General features: G+C 41.2%; 1 protein-coding gene across 1 annotated transcript in view; it reads left to right on the top strand.

Moving 5' to 3' along the window:
- The first annotated feature begins 10,053 nt into the window (after nt 1-10,053).
- Nucleotides 10,054-15,358, top strand: part of Asb9 (ankyrin repeat and SOCS box containing 9) — a 41,380-nt gene continuing 36,075 nt past the window's right edge. The window contains exon 1 of the mRNA XM_063242738.1: nt 10,054-10,150. The gene's annotated coding sequence lies outside the window, so the exon portion shown is untranslated. The remainder of the gene's footprint in view (nt 10,151-15,358) is intronic.

Below are 15,358 nucleotides of genomic sequence, written 5' to 3'. Positions count from 1 at the left end.
CTGAATTCAAATATGCTATACGCGTGAAATACATACAGCAGTCTTTAAAGATTCAGTACAAAACACTAATAACTTTTGATGGCAGTATATTGGGTTAAGTAAAATATGTTGCTAAAATTAACTTCACATCTATCTTTTTAATGTAAACACTATAAATTTTTAAATTACATATTTGGTTCATATATTCTATTACTACTGTTCTACAATGTTATCTGATTTTTTACAACTTTATGTATATCTAACAATCTTAATTAGCTAATTACATGGGGAAAATTTAATTCAGTCAGGCATTGCGGCACATATCTATAATCTCAGCTACTTAGGAAGGTGAGGCAAGGAGGATGGTAAGTTCAAGGCCAGCCTGGGCAACTTAGTGAGACCCAGTCTGAAAATGAACACTAAGAAGGGCTGGGGATATAGTGATGGAGTCCTCTTGGGTATGACTCCCAGTAGCAAAAACAAATATTAAATTTTAACCTTTCTTCATACTCCAAAACTAATCTTGACTTTTTTTTTGGAAACTGGTTAACAATTTAAATAAAAATACTAGATACAGGTTTACATGAATATACCTAGAAGTGAAAGTATTTTGTAAACATAATATCAAAAGCAGAAATTTTAATGGGAAATATTGATAAATTAGAATATATTAAAAAGTATGTTGCAAAAATGTCCCACATGAAAAGAAAGAAGAAGCGCAATTGTTGGAAAACTGTATGTGAGATTCATGACAGATTAGAGGGTATAATACTTTGACTAGGTGTCTAGGACAAAGTCGACTCTTATTCTCTACTTTTAACATTTTGTCCTTTCCCACTGGATACGAGAAATAATTGTTTGGTGAACAAGGATTCAGTTTTTATTTACTACCTGTTTCTAGTGGGATGGTACCATTTTTTCCTGGAGAATTTTCACAAATCTTAAGAAAGGCGATTTTCACAAATTCTGGGGAAGTTACAGTATATTCCAAAATCCAAGAAATGAAGTAGAATTCAATGTGATCCAAATGTTAAACAGCAGAGTTCTCTTTATTGACACCTACAATTTAACATATACAAGATTCGCTTACAAGTGAATAAGAATAATACAATTTCACAAATCAAAATATTATCAAAGGGATAAATAGGAAACTTATCAAAGGTGACACCCATACAAAAATAATAAAGATGAGAAAACTGTAAAGAGAAATGATGGTTTTAAAACAGAATGGGGAGCCATTTGAGTCACTGTTGGCCACCAAACAATCAAAGGGGAAAGAGTGTCTCTTTCTGGCATAGAAAATTAAGGAATCAGTGGCTTTTCTTTTCAAAGTGTTTCCATAAGTACATTTGTTTTGTGTGTCAACTGGAATCTTGCTGAGTGACTGAGATCTATGTTACTCCCTGGGAACATTCTAGGATATTGAAATTGCCTATGAGGCCAGGGGACTGAATGTCCTGCTGTTTTGTGGCTCTCTGAAAAGGCAGAGCATGGATACCAGAAGCCATTTGAGTGGAACTCCCAACACTAGTAGGTGTGTGTGTGTGTGTGTGTGTGTGTGTATCCGGATCCTGGACTGGATCTTTAAAGGTCAGAACTAGGTTCCTGAATCTTGAGTGATGCTAATATTGTGCAATTTTTAAATAAATGTACTGTATTGGACACAAGGTTATCTTTAAATTTCCTTCAAGTCCTATATTCTGCTAAGCTATATTTAGATCATAAAATTTTAATGAGATTATTTTGCCTAACATTTCTTAACCACTAATATATTTACTTTTACACACTATGTAACATGTTTTATTTCCAAGCTAGTATACTTTTTAACAATTTCAAATAATTTGAAATGCTCTAGAATTCATATTCGAAGTGCTCATAGGATGCATGTTTGAATTTGTCAATTTATTCAGCACATTTTTTAACGCACCATCTGCTACATGCTGGATGATGGGGAATAGTGTGGAAGACAGACAAGATGCTTGCCCTTGAACACATTCATGTTACTGGAGCATAGGGAATAAGTGACAAATAAATACCAGATCAGCAAGTGATAAGAACAAATCTCATTGCAATGATTTTCTAAATTTCAAACTTTTTGATGCTCTTCTTTTAAAGGCTATATCATATTAGTTAGCTATTTCCATATTGTTGGATATTTATTTTTAATTTTTTCCCATTATAAATAACACTGATGTTAACTTTATTTCTTTAAATCTTTAAAATGTTTGAAAGATTTCTTAGTAAATTTCCCGAAGTGAGATTAACATATTTAAAAAACCATTTAAAGAAAAATTTTAAAATAATTTAAAATACATGCATGATAAGTAATTTTCAGTAAAAAAATCTTTTTCAAGATCAAACAGATACCCAGTATAACATATGTATATACTGTTTGGCTATGTCTGTGTGTCTCTTTCTCTTACCTATTTCTATATATAAAGATAGGGGACATGGTTAAAATATACAGTGACTACTTGAATTTAAAATTTTTTTTGTCTTTTTCCTTTTTATCGGTACCGGGGATCAAACTCACGACCGCCTGCTTGCAAGGCAGGTGCTTATGCCGCTGAGCTAAATCCCCAGCCCCTGAATTTGAAATTTTTAATAAATTTTTAAATAGTGGCTATGTAAAAGACGAATAGCCTCTAATCCCACTCAACATACTTCCCCTGGCTTGAAACACATTTATCTAATCATTCTTGCCACTTTCTGAAGCAGTTCTGAAAGTTCTCGTTTGTGTCTTTGTGAAGTATGACAAAAATACAGTGAATTCTGCCCCTGCCTGCTATCCAGCGAAAAGGAAGGCTCGCAATAACATTACAGTGTGCCTCATCGCCTTTATTCAGAGGCTCTGGAACTGTGCAACTTCTAGATCTTCTCCAAAATCAAGAAGACCATGAAAGATAAAGACTGAATTAATTTAGGATACTGAGGGAGCCACACAGGGCAACTAGTCACTCCTAAAGCCTTCCAGAGCTACGTCAGCAAGTGGTAAGAATGATGGGATGGTGCTGGAAGTAAGAGGCCTATCGAGGGCACTTAATTACAGTGTGTATTTACTGTAATACGTTTTTAAAAATTTAAACATTGACCATCTTTTCAATCATACCTCATACATCTAATATAACCATATATGCAATCTATATGTCCTTATTTATCACATTGTGTCAATCCATCATGTGCCATGACTCATTCTTTAAAAAAATAAGCTTATGTCACTTGAACTTTTTATGCCCCGATACTTTTTTCAAAATCCATTAAATCATTTAAATGCTCGGATATGTCATTCGACATCTCTAATTTTCTCTTCATATTTCATTAAAGAATTGTATCTCCTGAAATAATTCCCCCCCTAATATTTCTAATATTGCCATGCCAAATAAACATGAGGTTTGTAGATGATTTTTTGGTAACAATGCTCCTTGCTGAGAAGATTTATGCACTGAATACATAGAGGATAGCTGAGGCTTCAGAGACATCACCCGAAGCTGCTGAGTGAGGAATGAATTGCTGAATAACCACAGCTTGTCGGGGAGAATGCTTTCCCAACTGGAAGACCTCCCTCTTTTTCTCATCACAAGTCACTGCCAAGGTCTGCTGTTGCATAAATGTATCTCATTTGCATATAGAATATATTTGCTCCTTCGCTTAGCAGAGTCTACCATCATGAATACAAGCACCACACTCAGAAGAGCGGTCTCCTATCTTAACAAATTTAACTTGTAAAGCATGTATTCCAGGATTTAATTTCCTTTAATAATTGTTTTCCTCTGCCATTGTTATATCTTAGAAAACTTCCAGAAAGTAGAAAAGTTGCAAACATTAATACAATGAATATCTTTGTGTCCATCCCCTCAATTCACCAATTATTAGCATTTTTCTGTATTTGCATCTCTTTTGATGTATTTGTGTATACATAGGTGAATATATACATACACACATACACGTGTACATATATGTATAAATGCATGATATATATACATGCATCTATATAACATATTTACATGTATAAACCTATATATCTAATTAATATATTATCTTTAAAACGAGTTATTTGCAAACCATTGTAACCCTCTGTCAAGGCTAGGATTAGGATGAGATGAATAAGAAAAAATTTAAGCAGGCACTGAAAAATTCAGTCATGAAGATGAATATCTTAGTGTATGTTGGGAGCCGCAGCCCCGAGCCCGGTCGCCTCACTTGGCGGACGTGAGGCCTGTAGTAAAGAGTAAAGCCTGAGGTAGATTACCCCTCCCATCGAGCACGTTAGTTTCCTGCTTACCGCGTAAGCAACCTGCTCAACAATATAGTCTGCCTGGCAACTGATGATGTTAGCCAATCAGCTTGCCTTGCTCACTTTAACATGATTGGACACTGTATCTGTATATATACTGGTGCCACCCCTGGGGGGGAAGAAGAAGCCCGGAAGTAGAAGCCCAGAAGGAGCCGCGGGGAGCGGACCAAAGGAGGCTTCGGCTGGGAGTGATCCCAGGGCAGGCTGTACGGAGAAGAAAAATAAAAGAAAAGGTTGTCCACTGCCAGACTTTGTCGTGTGTCCTTCCTGCCGGCCGGGAGCGGACATCGACATTTGGAGGCCCGCCCGGGGACTGATCACCCCCGAGACGTGACAGCGGACAACGCTCCAGTACAGAGCTGCGAGACAGGTGAGTTGGGGATAAGCCTGGGCTCTGGGTGGCGCGCACCTACAGGGCTTTTAGACTCCCCTCAGGCTCATGCGTAAGTGGCGGATTCCTTGGGCCTCACGCGGTGAGTAACATATTAAAAGATGGGAAACATGCTAGGTAGCAACACTAAGAGCGAGGGTGGTTGTGGAGAAAGCTCTCAAGAGCTTACAAAAGTACGCAGGGTATTTGAGCAGGCCCAGTCAGGGAGCTCCCGAGAGGGGCCCGTCAAGGGGAACAAAGATGCTAAGGAGGAGGACGGGGCTCTAGCCTCGGAGTCGTCTGACTCCGAGGACTAGGGAAAGTTGAATGGCAAGGAGGCCAAAGAGACCAGCTGTCAGGAGCCCAAGTCGCTCGATAAGGAGTCACAGGGTTCTTTTCCAGCGTTGCGCCGCGAATTGCGCTCTGCTCAACCTGGTCTGCGGAGGAGTAGAGAGCTCCTGAGCGCTCCCGAGAGGGAGGCGATCCCTCGCCACGAGGCGGCCGCCTGGGAGCTCCCTCCCCTTTCGCCAGAACAGGAAGTGATGCACGGGCCCCCATTTTCCGCCCAATCACGGCCGCCGTCTTATGCTCCGCCGCCGGCGGGTCGGTATTTTTACAGGCGGCTTTGGCAGGGGGGACGCTTGTCTCATGAGGTACATCCACCTGGGATAGATAGTGGCCCCTACGGGATATTTCCTGTACAAGTAGCTATGGGCCAGGGACGCAATGTATGGGAGCCTTTTGAGATAAAGCAGATTAGAGAACTTAAAAATGCAGTTACAACCTTTGGGCCGACTGCGCCTTACACCATTGCCATGCTGGAGAATCTGTCTTCTGGGCCCCTCACCCCCGCGGACTGGATTCAGCTGGCAAAGGCGTGTCTGCCCTCGGGTAATTACCTGGATTGGCGAGCCTGGTACGCAGAGTTCTCTGCAGAGCAGGCTGAGAGAAACGCCAATCGGGGAAACCGGGGGTGGAACAAGGAAATGCTTATGGGAGAAGGTCGGCACGCTGATGATCAGACTCAGTTCCCCGGCGCTGTCTATGAACAAATCAATGCCATAGGGCTCCGCGCCTGGAAGCAGGTAAGTGGTGCCGGAACAGCCTCCTTGTGTCTTTCAAAAATAATTCAGGGTACCACAGAGCCATTTGTTGACTTTGTGGCCCGAATGCAAGATGCTGCCGATAAGATATTTTCTGATCCGGGAGTGGCTCGACCGCTGGTAAGGCAGCTGATTTTTGAGCAATGTACAAAGGAGTGCAAGGCAGCGATAGCTCCTCATAAGAACAAGGACCTCAACGCCTGGATTAGGATATGCAGAGAGATAGGGGGGCCGCTCTCCAACTCGGGAGTGGCTGCTCTCCTGGCCGCGGCTGTACAGCAGAGGGGACCTCGAGGGTTAGAAGGGGAATGTAAGGCTAAAGGGTGTTTTGCCTGCGGGGAGCCAGGACACATTAAACGTCATTGCCCAAACAATGCAGATGCTAGGCCTCGCCCTAGGAATGAAGAACCATATGTTTGTGGGCGATGCAAAAGGGGATCACACAAAGCTGAGGAGTGTAGGTCGGTCTTTAATGCTCAGGGCAACCATATTTGTGGACGAGATGTTAGAGGGCCAAAAAACGGCCAGAGGGGGCCCCCTTCACAGGCGGGCCCCCGCCCCAGAGACAGGACAGCTCAGGATGGCAGCCTTCAACAAGGGCCACCCCTGGGTCAGCAGGTGTGGACCTCAGTGTCGCCTCCAGACTTATACAGAAGGTCACCATTAGGACGGATGGCGTTAGGACCCTAAATGACATGCAAAAACTATTGGGAGACATTAATTGGATTAGGCCATATTTACATATACCAAATTCAGATCTCAAACCCCTGTTCGACCTTCTGAAGGGAGACCCAGATATAGCCTCCCACAGGAGGCTCACTCCTGAGGCAAGAGCTGCCTTACAGAGAGTAAAAAAAGCCTTAGGTGGGGCTACCTTACACAGAATTAAACCAGGGCGACCCTTTGATGTCTGTTTGCTACAGACTAGTCTACAGCCTACAGCGGTGATTTGGCAGAAAGGACCATTACTGTGGATACACCCTAAGGTCTCACCTGCAAAAGTCATAGAGCATTACCCGGAGGCAGTCGCTTCATTGGCCCTTGAAGCACATGATAGAGCTGTCCAACATTTTGGCTCAGGACCACAAGCCATCCGAGTACCCTATACCGCCAGCCAGATCAAGACCCTGGCTGCCTGCATAGATACATGGGCCATTCTGAGATGTGTTTTCCATGGGGATATAAACAATCAATACCCTAAAGACCCTATCTTGTCATTTGTCACTCAGCACCCTATAATTTTTCCAAAGGTTACTGCCTCTGAGCCATTAGTCCCAGCAACTACAATATATACAGATGGCTCCAAGACGGGGATAGGCGCCTATGTGATCCTAGGCAAGCCCCCGGTTACCATACAATTTGAACCAGATCAGCCTCAGGTGGTGGAACTGCAGATCGTTAAAATGATTCTTAAACGGTTCTCAGAAGCCATTAACATTGTCTCCGATTCTAGGTATGTGGTCAATGCTATGCAAGTGCTTGAGACTGCCGGTTTAATTAGATCCACTTCCACAGTGGCTGGGCTGTTCCTGTCTATCCAGACATTGCTTCAGAACAGACACCATAAGGTCTTCACCACCCACATAAGAGCACATACATCCCTGCCAGGGCCCATGGCACAGGGGAATGCGGCTGCTGATACTGCCACTCGCCCGTTATGGATTTTTACCTTACTAACACCAATCGAGCGAGCCCGTGCCTTCCATGATAAGTTTCATGTCAATGCCAGGACACTAGCAAACCATTTCCATGTTTCCAGAGCAGATGCACGAGATATCGTGCGACTATGTGACTCCTGTGCCACATACAAACCTGCCATACCGATGGGAGTAAACCCTCGAGGTTTGATCCCTGGTGATGTTTGGCAGATGGACATCACACATATACAGGAGTTTGGAACTCTTAAATATGTTCATGTTTCCACAGACACCTGTTCTCACGTCGTATTTGCAACAGCAGAAACAGGTAAAAAAGTGTCTAATGTGATCAATCATTGCCTGGCGGCTTGGGCCGCATGGGGCAAACCAAAAATATTAAAAACTGATAATGGACCAACCTATATAGGCAAAGCCTTCAATGAGTTCTGCAAAATGATGGAGGTTCAATTAAAACATGGTATCCCATACAATCCCCAAGGTCAAGGAATCATTGAGAGGGCTCATAGAAGCCTCAAAGAAATTTTACAAAAACAAAAAGGGGGAGTAGGCCAAGGCCTGGCCCCAAAGGCACGATTATCCATGGCACTATTCACACACAATTTTTTAAATTTAAATAATGATAATTGCTCCCCAGCCGTGGAGCACTGCAACCCTTCCCCCAACCATGAAGGGTGGGTGAAGTGGAAAGATGTCCTGACAGGACAATAGATGGGCCCGGATCCAGTGGTCAGCTGGAACCGAGGCGCGGTTTGTGTTTTCCCACAGGAATCGGGACGAGAACCACTGTGGGTACCGGAGAGACTGACACGGGCGACAAAGCCCTCGACTGAAGATCAGACCTGCCCTACCGGAGATCCATCACAGACCAACCAACAAGATAAATAGAAATAGCGGTAGCCCAAAATGGACAAAAAGATCCTCAGACATATACATGGCTCGCTCGCCTAGCCTACGACCGAGTCTAGGGGTGGTGAGCTTCCCACACTCCTCCTCTAAAAAATTATGACATAGCTGGGTAGGAGAGTCAATGACGGGTAAGAGCGTACTCCCCCGGTGCGACTCAACCTAAGCCAGGCCCTACCCCATCCTGCACGTAAGCCGCTGGACTGTTAGATGCTGCCCAGGTCTAAATTTCTCTCCGAGGGGATTTCTTTACGGAGAGGAAATGAGTGCAAGCTTGTGTGCATCCAGGTTCCGTCCAGTTTGTGCCTGGCCCTAGAAAAAGGACGAGGGCCTCAGGGCCTTGGCAGACCATGGGACGGCCGACCAGGGTCTAAGCCAAGGACCTACGGTGGGCCTACGCATAGGGCATAAGCCTCTGCACCCAGTCCAGAAAGGGCTACGATGCGCACATTCATAAAAAATAAAAAAGGGGGAGATGTTGGGAGCCGCAGCCCCGAGCCCGGTCGCCTCACTTGGCGGACGTGAGGCCTGTAGTAAAGAGCAAAGCCTGAGGTAGATTACCCCTCCCATCGAATATGTTAGTTTCCTGCTTACCGCGTAAGCAACCCGCTCAACAATATAGTCTGCCTGGCAACTGATGATGTTAGCCAATCAGCTTGCCTTGCTCACTTTAACATGATTGGACACTGTATCTGTATATATACTGGTGCCACCCCTGGGGGGGAAGAAGAAGCCCGGAAGTAGAAGCCCAGAAGGAGCCGCGGGGAGCGGACCAGAGGAGGCTTCGGCTGGGAGCGATCCCAGGGCAGGCTGTACGGAGAAGGAAAATAAAAGAAAAGGTTGTCCACTGCCAGACTTTGTCGTGTGTCCTTCCTGCCGGCCGGGAGCGACATCGACAAGTGTAATGTTTTACAAAGTCAAAGTCAAGGTAAAAAAATCCATGACATCAAATAATCACCATTATCAAAACAGCCAAATGATCAAATATAGAAACATTTTTAATAAAGACAGACTACTGTTTATGTCCATCCATCGTCATGCAATGAGAACAGTGTTTCTTATCAGCCCAGGGTTCTGAGACAAGTGGTTGTTGGATTTATGAGGAGTGACAATGGCTGCAAACAGATTGAGCAACCCAACCTTTTTACACACTTACGTGTTTTTCACTATAGAGCTTGCATTAATTTTTTGGTTTGGTGCAGGATGTGCCTACAGGCACACATTTCTTGGCCTCACAAGCCCATATGGTTAGCACAAATTACTTTGTTGTGCCTCTCTCAGGAACCCAAAGATTCTCCCACAAAATCGCAGAGCTGTGATCATCTGGGGAATTGTGAAACTGATACAGCTACCTAATACACATCTGGATTTCCCAGAGTGTGGCTCTGATGTCTTTTCTGCCTTGTTCCATTATTCAGGATTTGATCAATGATCATTCATTGATTTTATTCTCTAATCTAGCAAGCTTTCCCTCCCCACTTTTGCTTTCCCATCATTGTATATTTTTGTGTCTCTGCGGTACTGGGGGATGAACCCTGAGCCTTTGCACTGAGCTACATCACTAGCCTTTTAAATTTTTTTATTTTTGTTTTTAAGACATATCTCACTAAATTGTGAAGTTGTTCAGGCTGAGATTCTCTTGGCTCAGCCTCCCTCAGTGCTGAGAATGCCGGCAGGTGACACACCACTGGAATTTTTGAAGATTCTATTCACATTGTTATGTAGACTTTCTTCATCTTGATGCCCCTGACTCCTCCAGAATGCGGCAGCGAGATCCATCATGACTGCCTAGGTGGCAGCAGCAACCGAGGAAAGCTCTGCTATGTACACCAGAGGAAAGCAGGTAAGCCAAGGTGGGGCAGTAGAGAAAGCCAGACACAGAAAGGCAAAGGGAAGGAGAAACTCACTGGGTCAACATTCAATATCAGGAGGGTTTAAAAGAGGACATCAGACTGCTCCTCCTCTGTGGCATCCTTTAACCCAGCTCTATCATATACACTATCTTGAGAGAGGACTGGGTATGCTGAGATGCGAAAAGGGACTTTAGTGGCAGCCAGGCCACTGAAATAGGCTCCCAACTCTTTTACCTTCCCCACTGGGAAGAGGGAACACTACGTTAAGATATTTGCAGGCTACTGAAGGATGGTGAATGGTATATGAGGAAACCACAGTGGGCCCTTGGGAAAGGTGAAATCAAGCACTCTATCCTTACCAGGGATCTGGATCAAAGCACAGGGACAACTGCAACCGGGGGGCTCCATGGGCAAGCAGCACCTGTGAATAGGGGAGAGAAGAGACAAGACTGATCCAGAAATAAGCGCTGGCTCACTCCTGCCCAAACCCCAGGAGTGTTGTATCCATAGGACATCCTGTGCGCTGCTCACTGCTCACTGTCACACATCTGCATGGGAGCCACCCCCGTGGGGGGAGGGGTATGGGCAATGCAGCAACTTCTGAGCCTCCACCAAGTTCCTAGGTTAGAGAGTAAGGTTTTGGGGAGAGTTAACAAGGAAGGACCACAAGTGGCGATAACGTGGCATTCTGGTCAAAGGGTTTCTGATAGTGGGCTAAGTGGAAGGCTTTTGGAGGGAAAACACAAATGCAGTTGTGGGATTGCTATTCAGGGAAAAAAGCAGTCATTTTGAGGGCCCTGGAGGAAGTCAGCAGAGAAAGAGGGGCTGGACCAGTTCCACTGCACTCTTAGATACTAGCCCAGAGGCAAAGGCCTATGCTTGTGCCTCAAGCATATTGGTAGGTGGGGCTCTGGGCCATGAAGCTTGATAAGCCTCTTTGCTCACAGGCAAGCAATTCAGTAAATCTCCTTCGGGATTTGTTGACTTACCTCTTTCTTTTTTCTTCCTTCTTCCTCTACATCACAATTTACCTTTAGTAATGTTGTGGAAAATGGACCCAACAGGGGAAGAAAGGGCACTGAGGAGGTTTAGGAGGCAGTTTATTACACCACTGGATTTGATTGGGATCTCTCCCAAAAAGTCAAAGCCTTGCCTGGTCGGGTTCTGGGGCTTTTATGGGGGGAGCAAGCAGGGAGATACAGAGGCAGATTTGGTGCAGTATGATTGGAAGATTGGGTGATATCTGGGGTTACTAAGAAAGTTTAAACATTTTAGGTTACATTGCAAGGCCATCAGCTATACAAAGTATGGGTTATACAAAGGAAGAGATTTTCAGTTACATTGTGAAGTCATAAGTTATAAAAAGGCAGTAAAGAAAGGATTACACAAAGGAACATTTTAAGTTACATTTTAAGGCCATCTGCTAGACAAGCTTAAACAAAAAAAGGAAAGTTCTGTTGGCTGGCATACTTGATAGATTTTATTTAAAATTTTTAATTTCCTTTTCAGTATTCGTATAGCTGGATGACTTATATTCCTTTTTTTCCTTTGTATTCTTTTTATTAATGATTGGCATCACTTCTTGAGAAAGGTGGAATCATAACATTGTTTTTAATTTGCATTTTTCTAATGTCCGAGATGTTGAACATTTTTTCATATATTTGCTATTTGTACTTCTTTCTCTGTGAAGTGTCTGTTCATTTTTTAATTTTGTGTGGTTTACTTTTTTGAATTCTTTCTATATTCTAGATATTGGTCCTCTGTTTGAAGAGTATCTGGCAAAAATTTTTTCCCATTCTGTAGGTTGTATATTCACTCTAGTGATTGATTCTTTGCTGTACAGAGGCTTTTTTTTAGCTTCATATAACCCCATTTGTTTATTCTTGCTCTTACTTCTTGCACAACTGAAAGTCTGCTTAGAAAGGACTTTTCTATACCTATGCCTTCAAGTGTTTTACCTGTTTTATCTTTCAGTAAGTTTAATGTTTCTATTTTAATGTTTAGATCTTTCATTCATTTTGGTTTTAATTTAGTATATTGGGAGAGACAAGGGTCCAGTTTCAGTCTTCTGCACACAGCCAGTTTTCCAAGCACCAATTGTTGAATAGGCGACCTTTCCTCCAACATAAACTTTTGGACTCTTTGTTGAAAGTCAAATAAATGAATGTGTCTGGGAAAGTTTCTGTACCCTCAATTCTATAACATTAATCCACATGTCTGTTTTTTCCAGTACTATGCTGTTTTTATCACTATTGCTTTAGAATATAGCTTGAAGTCAGGTTTTGCTGTGCTTCCTTCTTTGCTCTTGCTACCCAAAATTGATTTCAATAGATATTAGGATTCAGTTTTTGATCCAGTCTGTCAATCTGCGTCTTTTACTTGAAGAGTCAAGACTGTTAACATTGAGTGATATTACTGAGATGAGTTGGTTATTTACTATCATGTCTTCATTTATCTGTTGGTGTATCCTTTGTTTTCTTTTCCTCATGTATTCTGTTGCTATTTATCCATTGACTTCACTAGATTCCTCTATGTTTTTATCTGTGTTCAAGTCATTGTTTCTGTCAAGATTATTAAGTATTTTGCCTAGTTTTATTTAGCATTCATATATCTTCTGAGCTGCTCTTTTTCATGGTAATACTTTTTTGTCTATATATTTTGAAGGATAGCTTTGTTGAGTAAGTTGATCTGGTTTGGAAGCTATTTGCTCTTAGGGTTTGAAATACTTCACTCAAAGCCCTTCTGGTCGTTAGGGTTTGTGTTGAGAAATTGTCAGTTATTCTAATTGGTTTATCATTATATGTGATTTTTTGTTTTTCTCTGGCTTCTTTTAAAATTCTGGGGTGTTTTTGGCTGGGTATGTGCTAGTTTAATAAGAATATGCTGAGGCAAGCTCCTTTTCTCATAATTGTTTGGTGTTCTATGAGCATTGCTTATTTGTATTTTAAACTCTTTTCTTTTATACTTGAGAAATTTTTCTCTGTGATCTCTGTTATTCAATCCATTTGTGCTGTGTTCTATTTTTTTCTCTAAATCCAAATAGCCTTAAATTCATCTTGCTTTTGCATAGTAGCTGCAGGATCTCTTATTTTCTTTTCCTTTTAGCTACTTTGAGCTCTGTATCATAATTCACCATTTTGTCCTCAATATTGGGTACTCTGTCTTGACATTGGCCATTTCTGCAATGTATGAATTCTTTACAGTTTTTTTTTAATTTCTGGTACTTTAAGTTAACATCATTTTGAGGATTCCAAATCCTTATGGAATCTGTTATTAAAATTTTGAACTCTTTTTGTTAGCTAGTCCAGTTTTTTTAACCTATTTGCTCAAAATTCACTTTGGGCATATTGAATGAAACTGTTATAAACTTTTGGTTCATTTCTTTCCTCTTTGAGCTCATCTATTCTCTTCATCCCTTCTATGAGCTGTTTCATATATTTCTGCTTCCTAGAATCTGATTTTTTTTATTGGTTCCGGGGATTTTTTTTTTTAATTTAAGGAGAAAAGAAAAAAAAGTGAAAGGGTACAAGTTATACAGATTTACAGAAGAAAAAATGAACAGTAGGAAATCACTAGTTAATGGATTACATATTGCCATCTTAAAAATAATTGTTCAAGTCACAAGATTAAAGCTTGTAGAGTGGACATTCCAACAATGATACTGCAAACAGTTCTGTTCAATGATCCAATAAAACTCTGTGATATCATTTTCTATCTTATACACTTAAATATACATGCAGTTATATAGTTTAGAGCACTTTCTTTTCCTCTCTTTTGTACAATAGTCTCACGACCATGTGCTTGCAAAGCAGGTGCTTATGCCACTGAGCTAAATCCCCAGCCCTAGAATCTGATTTTTCCTTCCTTTGTGATCCTGTTTATGCCTTGGGAGAGTTGGAAGGATGGAGATCTTCTATATCCTTGTTTTTTCCATTCTCATATGTGTATCTGTGTTTCATAGCATATATAATAATTATATACAATGTATAGTGTATATAATATATAATGTATATATAATATATAGTGATTTATGTAATTTATACATACATTTATATATAACTATATAATGTATATAAGTACGTATATGTGTACATTTATATTTGTATATATATTTAATTATTTATGGTCTCCTCTTCTTCCCCTTGTTTTGTGGGAGGAGGTTGCTGTAGATTGGGGGTGGAAAAGTGAGGAGAGTTTGTGGCTTATTAGGCTTTTAATAGGCTGTTGCTTTCTGTGAATAATTTTAAGCTTTTTATATTCAGTGCTAGAATTTACTCTTTTTCTTACTTCCTATAAATGATTTTTTTAATTCTATCCTTATGTGCCAAAAGAATTACTTCTGGTTATGACAGCATCCACAGATTGAAGCATACATACCTTCTATATGATAGTTCTTGTAGTTATACTTCCTCCCTTTGTCTATTCACTATGTACATTATGGTATTTTATTATTTGTGGTGATTCTGTGGTGAGGTAGGTGAGATAGGTTTGGGAGAATGCGAGGTGACTGAATGAGGTGTTAGACACTAAGGGAGAGGTTTGAAGAGGGAAATAATGGTAGATGAGAAAAAAAGGTTGGTGTGGTTAGTTGAAATGTTGTATTCTGGTTAGGGCAGCATCTACACATTCAGTCTTACTGTATGTCTATATTATACTCCTTGCAGTTACATTTTTCCTATTTGTTAGTCTCTATGCACACTGGCAAATATGATGGCAATACTCCTCAAGCTATTTAATGAAATTGAAAAGAAAGGAGAGCTGCCAAACCAATTCCTGGAAGCTAGCATTACTCTTGATTCTAAAACGAGACAAGAATTCAACTAAAAAAGAAAACCACAAACCAATCTCTTTAATGAACATAGACGCAAAAATTGTCAATAAGATACTGGCAAACAGAATGCAAAAAATCATTAGAAAGATTATATATCATGAACTTACTTCCAGGGATGTAAGGATGGCTCAGTATACATAAATCAAAAAATGTACTATATCACTTAAACAAAATCAAGAACAAAAATCACATGATCTTCTCAGTAGGAGCAGAAAAGGCCCAACAAAAATCCAACATCCATTTGTAATAAAACCTTATAGAAACTAAGTATATGAGGACTGTATTTCAAATGCAGGAAAAATTGAAAGGTTTTCCTCTATAATCAAGAATAAAAACAATAATATCCTCTATCACCAGTATTGTTCAA

This window comes from Cavia porcellus, unplaced genomic scaffold (assembly GCF_034190915.1).
Source record: "Cavia porcellus strain 051 isolate PalLab524CR breed Dunkin Hartley unplaced genomic scaffold, mCavPor4.1 scaffold_33, whole genome shotgun sequence".
Classification (NCBI taxonomy): Eukaryota; Metazoa; Chordata; class Mammalia; order Rodentia; family Caviidae; genus Cavia; species Cavia porcellus.
This window is presented reverse-complemented; position numbering and strand designations above follow the sequence as displayed.